The sequence below is a fragment of the Panthera uncia genome (genome assembly GCF_023721935.1).
Source record: "Panthera uncia isolate 11264 chromosome C1 unlocalized genomic scaffold, Puncia_PCG_1.0 HiC_scaffold_3, whole genome shotgun sequence".
Taxonomy (NCBI): Eukaryota; Metazoa; Chordata; class Mammalia; order Carnivora; family Felidae; genus Panthera; species Panthera uncia.
In genome coordinates, this window is record NW_026057584.1 from 45,941,781 (window position 1) to 45,961,690 (window position 19,910).

Consider the following 19,910-nt stretch of genomic DNA (forward strand, 5'->3'; position numbering starts at 1 on the left):
GATACTAATTCCAAAATCACAGTAGCGCACAGCAAGGGATATAAAGATTTCTTCTTGAAGTGTATTGACACTGACAAAATTTAAAAGTTTACCAAAGTTAATTCTTTAAATTAAAGACATACAATGAATAAATAATATAGTGATTCTTAAAAAAGGGAACTCTTTATGGTGTTTTTTCTGCCTCTTCGCCGGCCACTGGGAAGATGGCAAACATTTAGACTGAGTGTGTCTACCGAAAACAGACAACCATCTTTGAAATAAGACAGTCTTGCTTGGAGAAACTGGCAAGGAGAAGTTCCCACAATACTACAAAAATATTCGTCTGGGCTTCAAGATGCCCAAGAAGGCCATTGAGGGGAACTACACTGACAAGAAATGCCCTTTTACTGGTAATGTCTCCATCTGAGGGTGGATACTTGGTGGTGTGGTGGAGGACCACTGTTATCCGTTGAGCTTACCTCCATTACATCTGAAAGTACAACTGCTTTGAAAAATACTATAAAAACATGTCCGTGCACCTGTCCCCCTGCTGCAGGGATGACCAGATCGGCAACACTGTCACAGTGGGCGAGTGCCAGCCTTAGAGTAAGACTGTGTGCTTCAATGTGCTCAAAGTCACGAAGGATGCTGACACTAAGAAGTGATTCCAGAAGTTCTGAGACTAGACAGCTGCCCACATGCCCCAAAGAAGATAAAGTTATTTTTCCAGTCAAGAAAAAAAAAAAAGAATTTTCCAAATAAAACACTTTTGAGACATTTGAAAGCTTCCAAAAGACTTCAAAACTCTGACCAATCTTAGGACATTGGTTTCTGTGTTTGGTATTTAATTATACTCCACAATCTGGAAGGCATTGAAAGGTATATAATACATAGCATGTTTACAATACTTGCCTTATATCTGTATCTTTTTAAACATCTGTATTAAACTATCCTATCTACTACCATCTGAAATTTATAGTTTATTCACAAAAACTTTTTGATAATTTATGTGTTCTCTATATATTTTTCCATATTGCTGTCTGCTTTTCTTTTTTTTAATTAAAAATTTTTGTTTATTTATTTTTGAGACAGAGAGAGACAGAGAATGAACAGGGGAGGGTCAGAGAGAGAGGGAGACACAGAATTCAAAGCAGGCTCCAGGCTCTGAGCTGTCAGCACAGACCCGATGCAGGGCTCGAACTCACGGACCATGAGATCATGACCTGAGCTGAAGTCAGACACTTAACCAACTGAGCCACCCAGGCGCCCCATGACTGCTTTTCTTCTAAAAGCAAAAAAAAAAAAAAAAAATTATACTGAGTCTATAGCTAATATATAATTAGACATAAAATTAAAGCAATACAAAAATTAAGAAGTAAAATTTTCCCCAAATGTAAACATGCAGTTAAATACTTAACGTTCAGGTCAACATTTTTTTTAAGTTAAACTTTTATTTTGAGATAACTGTAGATTTATATGCAATTGTAAGAAATAATATGAGGAGACCCTTATGTCCTTTACTCAGTTTCCCTCAATAGTAGCATCTGGCAAAGCAAATGATAAAAGCGGCATTTCAAATTAGTGAAAAAAGTGACCCATTTAATATATGGTATGAAAGTAACTGGCTAATCACTTGGAGAAAAAAATATATAGCTATGCTTTGTTTGTTACTCCAAAAAAATGCATATAGAGCACATGGGGGAATGTAAAACTATATCTCTAAAAGAACTAGAAGTACTCTGGAGGTAGGAAATGCCTGTCAAAGGTAGAATAAATGCCCCAAATTAATAGACATAAGACTGAAGAATTTTACCACATGGAAGATATAAATATCGTCAGCAGATCCTGCACAAGTCCAGATTCTCACAACAAGAAAAAGGAAAACTGGTTCCACGCTGTAGTGAAATAAACTAAATGCTCCATTTTCAGAGTAAGGAGTTATATATTTTTTTGTAGTTGCTTCTTTTCTTTTCTTTCTTTCCTTTTTAATGTTTATTTACGTATTTTTGAGAGAGAGACAGGGAGCGAGAGAGAGGGAGAGAGAGAGAGAGAGAGAGTGGGAGGGGGAAAGAGACAGGGAAGAGGGAGAATCCCAAGCAAGCTCCATGCTGTCAGCACAGAGCCTGATGAGGGGCTCAAACCCACAAACCATGAGATCATGACCTGAGCTGACATTAACAGTTGAACACTTAACCTACGGATCCACCCAGGTGCCCCATGCCTTTTTGTTTTCTATACGATCTAACACAAAGTTTGCTGACCAAAGAGCATGTGTCATCACATCCACAGAGACAGCAGAGCAAAGCCATGCATGAACAAAACCTATACCTACCTACCTATCTATCTATCTATCTACCTATCTATCTAGATATATCTAGATATATATCTGCAGAGGTTTCCATACCTGTGTTAATCAACGTGACTCCTCATTTATAAATATGAACAAATAGCCTAGTGCTACTAAATCAAGGACATACAAAAATAAGAATAAGAATGATAATAAGAATAAAATAAGAATAAAATAAGAATGACAAAAATAAGATGAAAAATGAAATAGTTGGCCTAGAAGTAAATAGTTTTTATTTGAGTATCACTTTAAAACCATTTAATTGATATTCTCAGATATATAATTGAGAAAATATTGCACTGAGAAATAATAATAGGGTGCTATGTGCAATAGTAGAATCAGTAATACTGCAATAATGATGTTACAATAAAGGAGCAATCTAAGAACACAAATTGAGTACAGGAAACAACGATATTGCCTGTCTAAAAACTGATCCAGGGAAAACAGAGAATTTAGGTAACAAGGAACACCTAGAATCATAGTCTTTGAGAATATCAGAGACCAAGGCCTCTCTGTCATATCTGTTTTTTCAACTACTATGGAGAATTCATCCCAAACTCCTTCAAAAGTGTAAAAAAAAAAAAAAAAGCCTATATCCTCAAATAGCAGAAATACTAAAAGTGGAGAAGTACAACTCATAGTTCATCTGAGGGGGTGGGTTGAATAGCTCTAAAATGTGTTTAATAGGAATATCAGAAGGAAAGAATAGATATAGGAAAACAATGAAAAACATATTTGAAGATAATTTTTCCAAAATTAAAAAACCAAGAGAAATGCCAAGAGAAAATAATAAAGCAGAGCTTATGCATTCAGATAAAAATGAAACATACTAACAACACATTCTCATAATAAAATTTTTGTAAATCAGAAGTTCACAAAAAATCTTAAATTTTTCCAACGAAAAACAGCTCCTGACAAAAGAACAAAATCCCTAATATAAACTTATGTAAGAGTGTCAACACACACATTTCCCCCCCCCCCCGCCCAGAGTCGGTTGTTAAATATTTATCAGTGCACTACTGGATATGAGTGATTTTAATTTCCCTTTTTATGTGTCAAGATTAAACATGCATTTTACTTTTATAATAAAAACCATATTCTGTTGGAACTACAACAGACTGGCATACCATGTAGCTTCAGTTTAGTGCTTTGAATTTGTTCCAATTGTGAAAGTGATAGCACCATACACATACAATAGTAAAGTAGCTGTTGAAAATGAGTTCTCAAGTACAGAAAGAGAAGTAAAGGTATATAAGCCATATGTAAAATGCTTGTGGCCAAACTTGTTTTGTACATAATCTCATTTAATACCCATTACAAACTGACAAAGTAGGCATTTTTGACATTTTAAAGATAGGTGGACAGTGAGTTCAGGGGTTTGAATTGAAAAAATTTACTCAGGAGGCTGAGTAATGGTATCTACCTGATCCGTTACCTGACCTTAATTAGGCAAGTCCAGAAAAGTTATTTTGCCAGTGTACTGAAATTGAACGACTCAGGGAGATCCAACCCTAATATGGTGAACTATATCAACCAGGACTCATGGACTGAATTAAAATGAGAAATGTGACTGTCAACAGACTCAATGTCTATGAAGCTTAATCAGCCTGATCTAAGGAAACTACCTAAGTTATCAGACAAGTGCTTGGCAGGTTTGGATTGAGAGCAAGAACAACGAATTACAGGATGTTAATGTGTAATAGCTTTATGTTCCAGTATCCTAATGCATCTATTCCCATAATAGGGATAAACCTGCCATAGACAGGATATTTAATTAATGTTGACGGACTTTGCAAGGCTTTGATAACTCCCCTTTATCACGGATTCCATTATTATCTTGTGATTGATATTTTTCCCCTTAGTTGTATTAATACTTGCAATCTTGATACTTTGAACATCTAGAAGCTATGTATTGATTTATAATTTATCTTTCAAACAACAACCTAGATATATTTATTTCAAAGTCCTTTGTATTAGAGGAAGGCTATTTTCTCCTCAAACTAAGGATATATATTCCTTCAATTACCCACATCCTCCTCAGAGGCTCAGAGAACGTAAGCAGGGAGAGTGAGCATGGATATTGTCTGGAATCTGGAATCTGGTGGGAATGGGCTTATTGTACAGGCTATTTGTAAATAAAATACTGGAGTCCTGGGCACTGTTTTTATGATTTTTATCCTCTTAATTTGCCTTTGTTCAGAATTTAGATTTCTTTCTTGTTTTTTAGCCTATTCTTGATGAATAAAGTAAATTAATAATGACTTGGATCATTTTACTATGCTCTTAGAATATTCCTAGGGATTGAATCAGCTTTTAGCGACCTAAGCAAAAGTTAATATGCTGGTCCTGGAAATTTCAGAAAAGGTATCAATTCACTTGATGGCAGTGAATGTAGAAACCATAAGGTCCAGAGAAGGCCTAATGAATACCTTCACGGATTTTCACTAAATTTTAAACTATTTATATGGCCTCTAATATGATGTATTGCATTTCATATATATATATCTGTTAATAGAATATCTGTTTATACTACATAAATATGTAGGTATATATATACACCTACATACACACACATAAACACATACACACAAGATCACTGATAGGAATGGCAATCTAAAAAATAATTTAAGGGGCGCCTGTGTGGCTCAGTTGGTTAAGTGTCTGACTTTGGCTCAGGTCATGATCTCGCAGTTGGTGAATTCAAGCCCCGCGTCAGGCTCTGTGCTGACAGCTCAGAGCCTGGAGCCTGTTGGATTCTGTGTCTCCCTCTCTCTCTGCCCTTCACCTGCTCTCACACTTTCTCCCTCTCTCAAAAATAAATAACATTTAAAAATAGGGGCGCCTGGGTGGCTCAGTCGGTTAAGCGTCCGACTTCAGCTCAGGTCACGATCTCGCGGTCCGTGAGTTCGAGCCCCGCGTCGGGCTCTGGGCTGATGGCTCAGAGCCTGGAGCCTGCTTCCGATTCTGTGTCTCCCTCTCTCTCTGCCCCTCCCTCATTCATGCTCTGTCTCTCTCTGTCTCAAAAATAAATAAAAAACATTAAAAAAAAATTAAAAAAAAAATAAAAACAAAGAAGTTAAAGAATAATACAAAAATATCTTTCTAGAGATTAGTCTCCTAGGAAATAAGAAGGGCAACAACATGTTATTTATAATATAAGTTTGAGTATCTGTAAATGAATTATATATAGCCTATACATAACATTCTTCAGGCTGATCAATTTGTAATAGACTTTTCAATTGCTGATGTGAAGAAAATACAAATTCAGCTTGTGATTATGAGTAATGACTTTCCTAGAATTCATACAGAATCTCACCTCCCACCCCCTAGTCCAACAAACACACAAATCATGATGTCTCATTACTGTCACATAGGGTAGTTATTTTTAGTATATGTGATTGAGGAATTAGTAAGAATGGTTGCCTCTTCATCACTCCAGAAACCTCACCCAATCAGGAGTTCAGCTTCAAAGTTACTGGGATGGGACAAACAGGGATCCATGGTATGAGCATCCAAAGAACTTTTGTCAAGATGAGGATGGACTGGCAGGTAAAGTTGTTTAATACTGAAGATTATTTAGTGGTTTCCTGAATTATCCTGATCAACTTGAAGCCAAAAGTGGCATTGGAGACATTTAATACTTCAGAAAGGAAGTACGTCACAGATGGCACATGTACTTTCTCATTCAGTAAGACTTCTTTTAAAAGATATAAACTTCCAGTTATAAACTAATTAAGTTATGGGGATGTAATATATAGTATGATGATTATAGTTAATAATACTATATTGTATATTTGAAAGGTGCTAAGAGAATAGATCTTAAAAGTACTCATCACAAGAAAAAAATTGTAATTATGCAGGGCGATAGATGTTAACTAGACTTATTGTGGTGGTAATGTGATAATATATACAAATATTGAGTTCTTCTGTTGCATACCTGAAACTAGTATAATGTTATACATCAATTATACATGAATGAAAAAAAAAGACATCCTTTATTACACTCCAGACAGCATCTTGGTAATGAGAATCATCCAATGAAACAGGTAGATTTCTGGTAGGAATCAGAACCAATGAAACAATGACATATTTAAAAGATTTAAAAAGCAAGTTGCAAAAACTGAGTTAAGGATTTATTATTATTATGATTTTTTTTAACGTTTATTTATTTTTGAGACAGAGAGAGACAGAGCATGAACGGGGGAGGGTCAGAGAGAGAGGGTGACACAGAATCGGAAGCAGGCTCCAGGCTCCGAGCCATCAGCCCAGAGCCTGACACGGGGCTCGAACTCACGGACCGCGAGATCGTGACCTGAGCGGAAGTCGGACGCTTAACCGACTGAGCCACCCAGGCGCCCCTTATTATTATGATTTTTATGTATTGTTAATTTTTTTTAACTTCTAGAAAGTGCACCACCCCTACCTCAAGCATTTGAGATACATTTTAATACTAGTAACATGTCTTTTCTTTGGTATGAAAATCAATGACAAACTCCTGTCTGGACACTGCCTCTATCACCTCTATCTGAGCATCATTTAGTGCTGCCTTACAAGGTCAGGGAAGAATATAAAATAAAGAACAAAATTAAATATTGATGCTTATTCCCAACTGATTTTCTACCCTTTTTTAAGATTCGGACATCTTCACATCTGCACCCAGCTCTTTGAAGATGCCTTCAGCTAGTAGAATGAGCATCCCATTATTTCACATCAAAATATAAAGCCCTTAATATAAGCCCTAGGATGATGGTGTGTATATACACATATATGTACACATAATATATTTTATTCCAGGCATACTTTTTAGAGTTGAATACTGTCATTGCTAAGATAACTCAGAAACAGTTGGACCTGAGCTTTCTCTGAGGTCTCCTTATAGCTCTGCCTAACAGCAATTAAATTACTCTGGAATAGACAACTTTATCCATAACTTCTTTGCCCATTTGCCCTGAAAGAAGTGCTAATATGTTTAGATATTGCCCACTGGAAATCACTTTTCAGTCTGGTTACGTCATTTTCATTCCATCATTATTTTGTATATAAATTTTTTAAATATTTTATGGTTCTCACATTTACTTTGAGCTACTATTCCTATTGTTCATATATATATATTTACATATATTTACATATATATATAATAACTGAACAATAATGTTGTCAAATATCTACATGTGTTTCAAGCATCAATTTTTCAAAACCGTAAATAAATGTAAAAGTGGCAAGGCAGACAAAACGAACTGAGACACTTTTACAGGTTATACCTTTCAATTTGCTTTCCAGGCAAAAGGAAAAAAAAAAACAGGACACAAGATTAGTAATGATACACCTTTAGACTATATACTACTTCTTAGTTTGAAAATAACATTGTTTCCTACCTGTTATCCCTTTGCTAGTGTACTACTAAAAATAAAATCTGTTTTTATATATTTTTTCTTCCTTGTGGCATCAATAATTTTAGCCCAAGATGTGACAACCTAATAAAATATAATGAAAATTGCATTAAAATCTTGTAGGCCAGGATTTATTCTTCACATGTGTAGCCTTTAAGTGATTATTGCCTCTCACAAAAGTAGTGCTAAGAAACACTGGTTAACAAGTCAGAAATATGAAATCTGATGGGATGGGTGGAGATCCAATGAGGAAACAAGCTTGGACAATTCAGGGCAATAAGTGCCATGATTGATGGAGGTGTGGTGGGAATAGGGCGTGTGGTGAGGAAACTAACCCAGTATAATTATCAAAGTTTTCCCAGGAGGTATTTCTAAGTGTATATCAAAGCACAGTGATATTAAATTAGTTACATATAAACTTGGTTGTATATTTTCCTATTCAGGAGAATATCATGGCCAAAAGTCAGAAAGCAAACCACAAGAATTTTGAAAACTAAAGAAGAGCTGATGAAAAGAAGTGGATATAATTAAGATTTCTAAGAAGCTGGAAGAAATAAGTCATCATGATAAATCTGAGGAGCAAAGGACAGGATGGAGTTAAGAATCCTATCAGGACTTCTAGCTTAGGCAAGTAACATATAGTCTGTTTACTGAGATTTGTTTGAACAAAGGAGTTTGGGGACATAGGAATCGAAAAGATGATATGGTTAAGATAGTTAAAGTTACTGGATTTGAGGAGTCTGGGGCCATCCGAGTGCAGATGTCCAGTGGTCAGTTGGGTATGTGGGTTTGGAACTCAGTGACAGAGTCGGGATGGACATGGAGACCAGAATCTTGAGTACAAGAATTATCGTATTTGAGGCCATGGGAGTGAAGGGAATTAATTATTCCAGGAGAATATGAAAACTAGAAAGGTAAGTATGATGTGTGGATTAAGGTAATCACATGAGAAAAGAAAAGTGCAAAAGTACATTATGAAAGGTGGCCAGAAAACTAGGGAAAAAAGAAATCTAGGCCTGGCTGTGCTTCTAACAATCAGTGTATCGTCTACTATTAATTTAAATGCTTCGTCTCATTTTTTTTGTCTGTTTAAAATAGTAAAGATGCTCACGTGTTAAATTGTATTAATTGTATAGCACTTTACATAGGAAATAGTGCATGTTATGGGCTGGAAGTGTTTTCTTGGTCCATTGACCTGAGCTGCTGCCCAGGGCCTCTGAGATGGAGCTGTAGACCAGGGCTGCAGAGACAGGGGCTGCTGCCCTGGTTGGCCTTGAGAACAGCGTATCAAGCAAAAGAAGATTAGTCTTAATGAGCCCTAATATGTAACAAAATCTGCCTTGCTAGTTTTCAGTCTTGCTTGTGATTAGCAACCCCTTTTTTCTTTCTTATTTCTCCCTTTTGGAATAAGAGTATCTATTCCGTATCTATACCACCATTATATTTTGGAAGCAGATAAATGATCTGGTTTCATAGGTTCACAGCTAGAGGAAAAATGTGCCTTCAGATGAATCTTACTTCCATCTCATCCACACTTGATTTAGACACTATTCAGAGATGTTGGACTCAGAGCTAAAACTGGAATGGGTTAAGACTCTTGGACTGCTGAAGTGGTAATTAGTGTTTTGTTTTGTTTTTTTTTTTTTCATGTAAGAAGGTCGTGAATTTGGGGGATCCAGAGGGTAGAGTGCTAGGGGTTGAATTTTTCCCTCCAAATTTATATGTTGAAGCCTTAATCCCTAGTACCTCAAAATGCAAATGTATTTTCGGAGACAAGGTCTTTAAAAATGTGATTGAGTTCATATGAGGTCTTTAGGGCAGGCTCTAGTCCAACGACTGATATCCTTGTAGGAAAGGAAATTTGGACACAGAGAAAGAGAGACGCCAGACATGTGTGCACACACCTAGACAGACAACCACATGAAGACAAAGGAGAAGACAGCCACCTAAGAGTCAGAGAGAGGCTTTGGAGTGAAACCAATCCTGCTGACACCTTATATTGGACTTCAGCCTTTCACAGCTGTGAGGAAATACATTTCTGTTTTAGCCACATCGTCCAGGGTGTCTGTTATGGTAACCCTAGCAAACTAATAAACTTCATGTTATTTTATTTCTAACAATACTGCAATACAGATCTTACTTTCTCCACTTTAAAGATTAGACAGTTGAGATTTTGTGAAATTCAACTACCTAAGATCAAAGAGTAAGTGGCAGAAAAAAAAAAGGCTTAATCCTTGGAGTTAGGAAAGATACAGTTCTTTGCAGCGTACCATAACTGCTGCTCCTGATATTAGCTGTTTCATAAAACTAAATGTGTGTATGTCAAACAGCATTTTCACAACAATTTTTACTATTTGATTAAATATCTGTATCCTTATATTGTAAGATAAACTGAATTACATTAGGTACAACATTTTATTCACCTCTTAAGAACTAAAGATACATGAGTATAGAAACACTACATTTTAGAAGGTTCACATGGAAACTGAAATTTTGCTTTATTTTTATTCATTTATGAAAAGTATAAAAAATGTATTTATAAAGGAGTTATCGCTGGTTGACTGCTCAGGTAGGAGTGATAGTTAGCTGGGTGCTTATATGTCTGTACTATTAATACTTCTTATCTTAATGCTTATAATAAAATATTTATATTATCCCTGTTTTAGATGAGGAACAGAGGTTAAGTAACTTCTAAAAGTTATTTTTAAAATAAGATATGGGAACCCAGGTTATTTGGCCCCAGAGTCTGCGCCAAGCTCTGTTATTTATACCTTGTTTTTGCAAATCATTAGAGAACGCTTCTGTAGTCACTTGAGTATGTATTCCTTTCAAACAAATTTCTTTTTCCTTCAATAGCATAATATTAATTATTTTCTAGTATTTGTGCAGGCAACTCAAATTCATTTTCAAGTGGGTAATGTAGCTTTGAATCTAGTGAAAAATATTTGAGCTGTGCTTGCCACTACAAATGTAAGAATACTGAAATTTTTAAATCAACAAAAAAGATTACTAACACTATACATTTTAAGAAAGGATATTTCAGATGTTTAAATGCTTAATTATCATATAGATAATGGCTGTAGAACCAGCTAACAATGGATTGTTTACTTTGCCAAGAAGGAGAAAAATAGTAATTTTTAGAAACCACCAATTGTTTTCCTATGTAAAAACTATGGTAATAGAATCTGCTATAAAACTGTCTTATCAAATTTTGAAAAATCAGAGACTTATAGTTTTGTGATTATTCATGTAACTAAACAAATATTTCATGAGAAGCAAAACTATGAGTTGACATTACCACAGTGATGAGGGGAGTCTGTGCATGAATGAATGGTAAAATTACAAGGACGCATCTTTAAGACACACCGAAATTTGATAGAAAAGGATCTGAGAAAGAGACTTGGGAAGTAAGTTCACAGAAGTAAAAGGAAAAACAGACTGTGTCCTGGATGTTAAGGGAAGAGTTTCATTGAGGATTAAAGATATTGTCAATTGAAATTGAAAAGATAATTGAAAATGTTCCAGAGGGAGCAAGTTGCTTGGCTGAAAGCATTTTACCCTAGAAAGTCTTATGTATTAACTTATTCAATCCTTTTCATTCTGTCTTTCACAAATAACAAAAGAAATTTTGAAGAAAACAGATACAGAAAATCATAGCATTTCACTTACACTGAGGTCATTCTTATTGATATATTCTCTGTTTAGTGATTAACCATTTCTTTATCCTATGAAGTCTGGTAAATAACTGTATGAAACCTCCCTCCCTCCACTGAGAGAAGAATCTTCAAGGCCAATGTTCCCCCTTGCTAATTCTGTCTTATAAATTCTCTCAGCATCTCCTTTTTTCTGGACTTCTACTGTTTTCACAGTCTTAAATGCTCTTAATTCTCCCATCTTAAAAAAAAAAAAAAAGGAAAGGAAAGGAAAGGAATGAAAAAAAGGAAAAGAAAGAATACAAAGTTAAAAAACAAAACAACTCTCTTTGACTTTGAATCTTCTTCCAAGTAAAGAAGGATATGAAGTTTTAGTATTTAATATGGAAATCCAATAGCATAATGATGAATATTGAGTCTGGAGCCATGTTGTTTTAGTTTTTACTTCCAGCTTCAGCACTTGGGCTAGTTACTTAATATTTCAATGCCTTGGCTTCCTCATTATACCCAATTTGTGTTTGCTATTATTGTTGTCATTACCTTTTTGTGTTTTCCTTGCCTTACTAGGCAGATTGAATGTAGTATCTTTCCACCCCGCCCCTTGAAGAGAGTGAAGATCAAGCCTTTCTAGACTACACAAAAGGTTTGGGAAAAAGTGTTCAATTGATTTGGACTGAGTTTAATGGACTATTAGATTAATATTTCAAACACATTGAATTTAGAGAGTCATGACATAAAAATGAGAATCATATTGGAGAGATGAAAGCTAGAAAGAAATTTATATTTTAATCCAGGATAAACAATCACCCCAGTTTGCTCTGGTTTTAGTGTCGAAAGTCCCACATCCTGAAAAATCCCTCAGTCCTGAGGCAAACTGGGACAGTTAGTTGCCCTTGCACTTGACTACCAATTTTTCAAAATCAAAGTTCAACATCTCAGGGTCTAGCTAATATGTTTTTTCACTGAGATGCTTTGTCTGATCTCCTAGGCAGAATTTTGTAATTCCTCCTATATGTGTTTCTACAGTACACACACTCACACATACACAGAGTAACTTGAATTAAGTATTTGTATAAATGTCTGATATCCCCAATTAGCTTATAAGGACACTTATAACCTGGAGCCATATATCATGCTGGTATTTCATCCCATACTCTGCTTGTTGCTTAAATAATATATTCTGGGGCACCTGGGTGGCTCAGTTGGTTAAGCGTCCGACTTCGGCTCAGGTCATGTTCTCACCGTCTGTGAGTTCGAGCCCCGTGTCAAGCTCTGTACTGACAGCTCGGAGCTTGGAACGTGCTTCAGATTCTGTGTCTCCCTCTCTCTCTGACCCTCCCCCGTTCATGCTCTGTCTCTCTCTGTCCCAAAAATAAATAAACATTAAAAAAATTTAAAAAATATATTCTAATTTGTGTGACGAATGAAAGCATAGAAATATAGACACGCCAAAATCCCTGCAACTAAGGAGGACCTTTTAATTGAAGAAACAAAAGCTTCTGTATTTTTGAAAGTCACACCATCTTCTTACTTCAACAGAAGTAACTGTAACAGAATTCACTGTTAGGCTTCAACTATTATCCTTGAACAGTGTGAACTAAAATAAATCCAAGTGACACCAGAGAGAACTGCAAGATGCTGTTGGGGAGACTAAAAAAATAAGGAACATTTTTGTACAAGTAGCCTTTAGCCATTTTCTCTGTCTGCTGGTATGAGAATGAAACGGAATTTATTTTTTTCTGCTCTAGCGGATTTACATGTTAAAAATACCGTGAAAATACAAATAATATAAAGAAATTACATGTTATTTATTAAATGGGGTAATGAAAAAGGAAGAATTAAATAAAATAATCTTAGTGAAGTATTCAATGGTATTTTAGTTTATAGAATTTTGGTACAGGAGAATTACATATGGGATGGTACTTCATTTATAAATCTATATATAATCTTCAAAACTGTTACATCTATGTGACAAGCTGATGAAAAAAATAATCTTCAACAGGGTACTGAGACCTGTGAATTTCCAGAATGCTTTCTCAAATGCATTTTGCCCACATGAAGATTCATTTTAAATAAACTTCCCCCTCTCTAAATCAAGCTTCTATCAGCAGTAGATATTTTAGTATGTATACTGTTATCTCCACTGGTCATATGTTGAAATAATTAGACTGAATTAATACTTATCTTTGTAATGTAATATTCATCAGTTGGGCTGATTTGCCAAAACTCCTTGTTTGTCCTCTTTCCCAAAAGAGACAATGAACAAGAGGTAAGCTTTACTACTCAGCCCTCCTTGTAGGATTAAAACATGCCAACAGCTTATTCTTCAGGCAAAGTTTTGATTGTCCGCAATTATAGGAATGTCTTATCTAGTAGTACTGTATTTTAAAGTCTGCCCAATCCCTGGGTAGAAATAAATTCTGAAAATATGTAAGTTTTTTTGCTTGTATGTAAAGCAAAATAGTTATAATGTGTTAGTCATATTTTTATCTATGATGTGAGAGATTCCTATAATATGATGAACCATGTTTAGTGAGATTCTTTGAGTTTGTTCATCAGTACTGAAATATAAAGATCTAGAAGACTCCATTCACACTGTCACGTAAACTATGAAGGAAGGCCAACAATACCCAAACTCTATTTCTTACTTGAATAAAAAATAGGTTTTATTCTTAATGTTAATGGTCTTATAATTGAAGAATTCACAGCACAAAGGGGAATTTAAATGACTCAGAGATAAGATGACCATATAATTTATCACCCAACCCTACTCATAAGTAACCCATTCAAGAGAATTTAGGATATAAATGCCTCTTAGTAGAAGAGAAATATTTTTATTGTTTTAATTTTTTAACTTTTAATTTTTAAAAAATTTTTAATTTTTTTAGAGAGAGAGCATATGTATTCTGATATCATATGTCTTTAAAAAATTTTTTAATGTTTATTTTTGAGAAAGAGAAAGAGAACGAGCAGGGGAGGGGTAGAGAGAGAGAGTGGGACAGAGGATCCAAAGAGGGCTCCATGCTGACAGCAGAGAGCCCAATGTGCGGCTTGAACTCACAAACCACAAGATCATGACCTGAGCCAAAGTTGGATGCTTTAACCTACTGAGCCACTCAGGCGCCCCGAGAAATATTTTTAAATGAAAGGTTTGATAAAGTATTTTGTACTTTTCCCCTGTGTTGTGAGTCTACAAGTGAAAAGGTAGTTTATTTTATACTTGCTTTGCTGCAGGGGAATGAAAAAAAAAGTGACAAACTTTCCTATCCCCAGAAGACAGTTATTTTGATTTAGAAATTTAAAAACTATGAAATAAAACTGTTGTACTACTTCCAGAAAAGAACTTTCACCAGACTTTTGTTTCGGGAAAGAATAGATCCATGTTGTTAGGGGACAAAGGCTGTTCATACTGGCTTGAAAACAGTGTGGAAGGTAAAGGATGTACTGTCTACTTGTGGCAGAAGTACCTGCACTGTGAAGTCTTAGACAACACACCCTCTGAATGGATGACATGAGAATGGGGACTGCAGTGGAAAAAATAGGGGAGTATGGAGGCCAGAACACTGAAAACATTAAGAGCCCAGCAAAGCATCTCTGTTTTCAAGCTTGGCATTAGAGCAACAGAAACACCTGATTTGAAAAAGTCATGTGGCTATGACGAGTGCCCTTCAGTGTGACCCCAACACCACATATTCTAGCTTACCGAAAACCCGGTAGAAGACACAACCCTATGAAATATGATTTTGACCGTGTTTACTAACAGTCAAATAGGCAGTGGCATTGAGTAGGTGTTGAGATTTAGAGAAATAAAAAGTTTTTTTTAAGTTTATTTTTTCAGTAATCTCTACACCCAACGTGGGGCTTGATCTTCCAACCCCAAGATCAATAGCCACATGCTCCTCCAACTAAATCAGCCAGCTGCCCCAAGAGAAATAAATAGGTTAATAGATGACTTTCATGTGTGCTACATAACCCCTCACAAAGGTATAGAGAGATTTTTTTTAAAAGCATCTGATTTATTTTCATTATATTTTATTAAATTGACTTGTGCCTATATTACTAGTTTGGGACTTCCTTCTTTAATTGTAAAATAAATCTCAATATCTGTGATGATCATCATAATCGGATGATCAGGACCTAAACTATTATTTTTCCCTCTCCTCAGAGAATAATCTACTGACCTTGGCTTAAATGGATTTGGCCTTGGAAGACTTTATGATACCCTAGGATTTTGGAATCTTGATAGTACAACTAGCCTACTTCAAGCAAAATCGCAGCTGTTGTAGCTGCCTCTGATGCCAGGGGTTACTTATCTCCAAGTATCAGGGAGCAAACAGAACAGATGGTCTAATATATCTCCAACAAAATCTTTTGGAAACAACTGCTAAATTTTCCTTATGGGCATCAGAAATAAGATACCTACACTGCAGTTAAAAAAAAAAAAAAACTTCTATTTTATCCTCATCACTGAAACAAAAGTAAACTGTTTTACATGCAAATCTATGAAAGACTTAGACCATGTTTAAGTTTATGTAATCCTAAAACAATTACCAGAAGCAACTGTCCTTGTATGAGAATATTATTATTAAACATTACATTATCAATAAAAACAGTAAAAAATAAAACCATGCCCATTTTTAGAAGTTAAAAATGCACAGACCCTGAAATTCCATGCTTCACCAATTTTATTGTTGCCTTTCTATGGAGTTACATGATTGTGACTGTATAATCTATTTGGGTTCTCAGTGTCTCTTAGGAGCACCTTCTGCCCAAAATCAATGGTATACAGCATTAACTTCATTGTGCTACATGGGCCTCAAATGTCTAAAACCTTGGATTCTTTGAGAAGAATATTGTGAAATCAAGTTCCCTAAAGTGTTCAGAAAAAAAAAAAAGGAGAGCTTTAATTTAGACTTAGTGTTTATTTACCCATTTATTAATATAATAAACATTTATTTGAACCCCTGCTATGTCAGTTGCTGGGATACAAACTTCTGTGTGTGTGTGTATTTCATAACTTTTAATGATGGTTATATTTTATGCGAATACAAGTGTTGATATTGAGTATATTAATTCTTGGTAGTTTATATTACAAATATAATTATTATTAGAGAGATAGAGGGCTGAATGCGACTAAACAGGGATTTTGACAACACATCATGTACACTTATATCTATGCACTTATTTATTCATGTCCTCAGTGGATATCTGTTGTATCTATCTGTCTATCTATCTATCTATCTATCTATCATCTATCATCATCATTCTACCTTTGGAAAAGAGCATCCTATTTTCTCCGGAGAATTTCTTACTATACATGATCAGCTGATGTATGCTTTGGTGGTGATAGATATTGACCATTAAACTATCACATCTCCTTTGGTTACAGGTTGAGCACTTCACTCAAACCTAGACTCAGAGTCAAGAGGGTTGAGTTGACATAAGGAATAAATGTAAGCCTAGAGTTCTGGCAGCCATCTTGTGCCATAAAAGGAGGCATACCTGTAAATGGAGTCGCTATAAAAGAAAGCTGAGCTGGGAAAACGAAAGAATGAGACCATAATTTATGATATCATTTGAACCATTCAATTCAACCATGTCTAAAGACATTTTGTACACTGAACATTTTTCAGTTAGGGCTTAAGATTATGTGCCAAAACCTACATTTGTGTCCTGGACTCTACCATTTAGTGGTTATAGAACATTCACAAAATACTATGTCTCAGTTCAGCATCTGTAAAATAGGAATAATAATAGTTACCTCTTTGGGATCTGGAGACAATCACAGAACCTAGCACAAATCAAATCCTGATTTACTCCCTGTAAGCTGTCCAACTGAAAAATATATTTAAGTAAATTATTATTCTATCCTTTTAGTTGTTATAGGGCAACACAAAGAATTGGAATACTTAAACTTACATTTGACATTTGACTTTTCTCTTTCATTCTTCACATGCAATTCAACAGTAAATCTGTCCAACTCTGTTTATTATACATTTAAACTCTGGTTACTTTTAAGCTCCTCTACTTTTACAAGCCTAATCCAAGCCATCATTGTGTTTTGCTTGGATCACTGCAGTAGACTCAGAACTGGTCTTCCTGTCTCCTGTCTTGTCTTACTATTCTCAACATAGTAGCCACAGCAGTGCATTTAAGATATGTCAGGTCAGACTAAAGTACGAATGTCCTTCAAGGCTCTATACATTTGGCACTGCTCTTGAAGAGGTGTTCTGGAAAAGTATGGGAAATTTTTATTATCACAAGAAATAGGGGTAGGGTACTTCCACTGACATTTATTTAGCCAAATCTAAGGATCCTAGAAATTGTACAATATGTAGGGTGTAACTGGACAATCCTGTCCCCCTCAATAGCTTTCAAATGGAATAACAATTTCATGAAAATGAAAAACTTGTTTATGTTTTTGAGTTTAGAAGTTGGTTTTATTTTACATATAGCCAAAGTATTTTCTAATAGTTTTCCTACATTGAATTTTCCAAGAACACCATGATTGGACTAAGATTATACTTAGTTCTGTTAGATAACTTAAGATATTGACTAAGATTATACTTAGTTCTGTTAGATAATTTAAGAAATAATGTTCACAACTTTAGAAGCTTGTATCACTGTAGTATCTCAGTTGCTAAAAAAATGTGTTTGCATCTATAGCTATTATAAAGAAAGGAGTGTTGAATACAACAGGGTCGAGGACAGCTGCCTTATATGATCTTAACTTGTCCAACTTCATTCCTTGTATCTCCTTAGCATCAATTTCTGCTTCTCCCTCCTTCACTTCCTCTGCTCAGCTCCAGTTACGCAATCTTCCTTGAATATGCCAGATGTGGTACCTTTGCCTGGTATCCCTCATTATCCAATGTCTCACACTCTCTCATCTCCTGCAGGTCTTTGCTCAAATATCAACTTCTTGTTGTCTTATGTAAAATTACACTGTCCATCCCACTTCAGAATTTCCTATTCTCTTTGACAGCACTAGTTTTCTCTATAGCATTTTAACATATTTGTTCCATCGTTTTTATCTTTTGCTCAGTTTCAATGAATAGAATGTAAACTCGACAAAAGTGGATGTGCAAACATTTATCTGTTTTGTTCACTGCTATACTCCAAACACATAATATTAACACTCCCTATAAATGTTATCACTTCAATAGATATTTGTTGAGTGAATAAGTAAATTAATGATTATTACTGCACAGAAAGCACTTATGGCAGTATCCAGTACTTAGGAAGGTCTCAAATAACATGCTATTATGAACAACAAATTTCATTTTGCTTAAGTCAGATTGCATCCATGTTGTCATTTCTACTGATATAATCCTAATAAAAAATCCAAAATCCAATATATCTAACTAAAAAAATACTGTCTTACAACAACAAAGGAGCTATCAAGAAATCCTGTTGTAGATACTGTAGAATTGTGGGCTTCATTAAGTTCTACAGCTTAAATATATGAAGAAAAATCTGAGATAGTACTTGTTATTAAAAAATATTCTTGGGGCGCCTGGGTGGCTCAGTTGGTTAAGCGTACGACTTCGGCTCAGGTCACGATCTCACGGTCTGTGAGTTCGAGCCCCGCGTCGGGCTCTGGGCTGATGGCTCAGAGCCTGGAGCCTGCTTCCGATTCTGTGTCTCCCTCTCTCTCTGACCCTCCCCCGTTCATGCTCTGTCTCTCTCTGTCTCAAAAATAAATAAACTTAAAAAAATTTTTTTTTAAATATTCTTAGTAAGGATTGGCACTACTGAATTAAGATGTTTTAAACAATAGATAATTTATATGATATTGTGTCACAATTGGTAGAATACAAACCTAGTATGAAACAACAGAAGCAGTCATTCTGGAATAGAAAATTTTGTTTTGCCTATGATGAATTATTTGCAGGGATCTATCTCCATATCTATCTGTTGTTCTATATTTCTAAAGGGAGTGTGGTAAAAAAGAATGAAAAATGTCACAGTAAGAAGACAGTCACAGCACAACAAATGATGCAGGTAAATATTCTCTGCTAGCAGGTCAAAAACTTAGAGAAGCTTCAAATGAATTAGAAATATTGTATAAGGAAGAAGATAAGTGTTCAATAGTTACTCGGGGGATATATCAAAGAAGTATAAAAAATTACATTAGAATGGGTCAAACATCCTTAGATCACAAGAGGAAAGAGAGAGAAATGATCAAAGAAAAGAATATAGGAATTAAGTGGCTTGAAAGTAGAAAGAGAAAAGGCATGAACATTTAACAATGACAAAAATGATCACAATACCTTTGAGGTACTGGATTTGAGGAAAGAGAGTTCTTGAAAGTAAGTGATAACTCTGATTATGGTTGAAAAAATGATTGCTTATTTCACTGCACAGATCTCAGACTTCAGCTTTCTTATATCCCTCTTCTGAATGTATGTGTGTGTTTGTGTGTGTGTTAGTTCTGAGATTTGTCACAAGTGTTTCTCGTCTATTACTTCCTCTTGCATCTTTGCCGTAATCTCTGTCACTTGGGATAACCTCAACATTGCTCTGATCTTTGATAATGAC

General features: G+C 35.2%; 1 pseudogene; it reads left to right on the plus strand.

The window, feature by feature from the left end:
* The first annotated feature begins 203 nt into the window (after positions 1-203).
* LOC125910902 (40S ribosomal protein S11-like) lies at positions 204-659 on the plus strand (annotated as a pseudogene).
* The last annotated feature ends 19,251 nt before the right edge of the window (positions 660-19,910 follow it).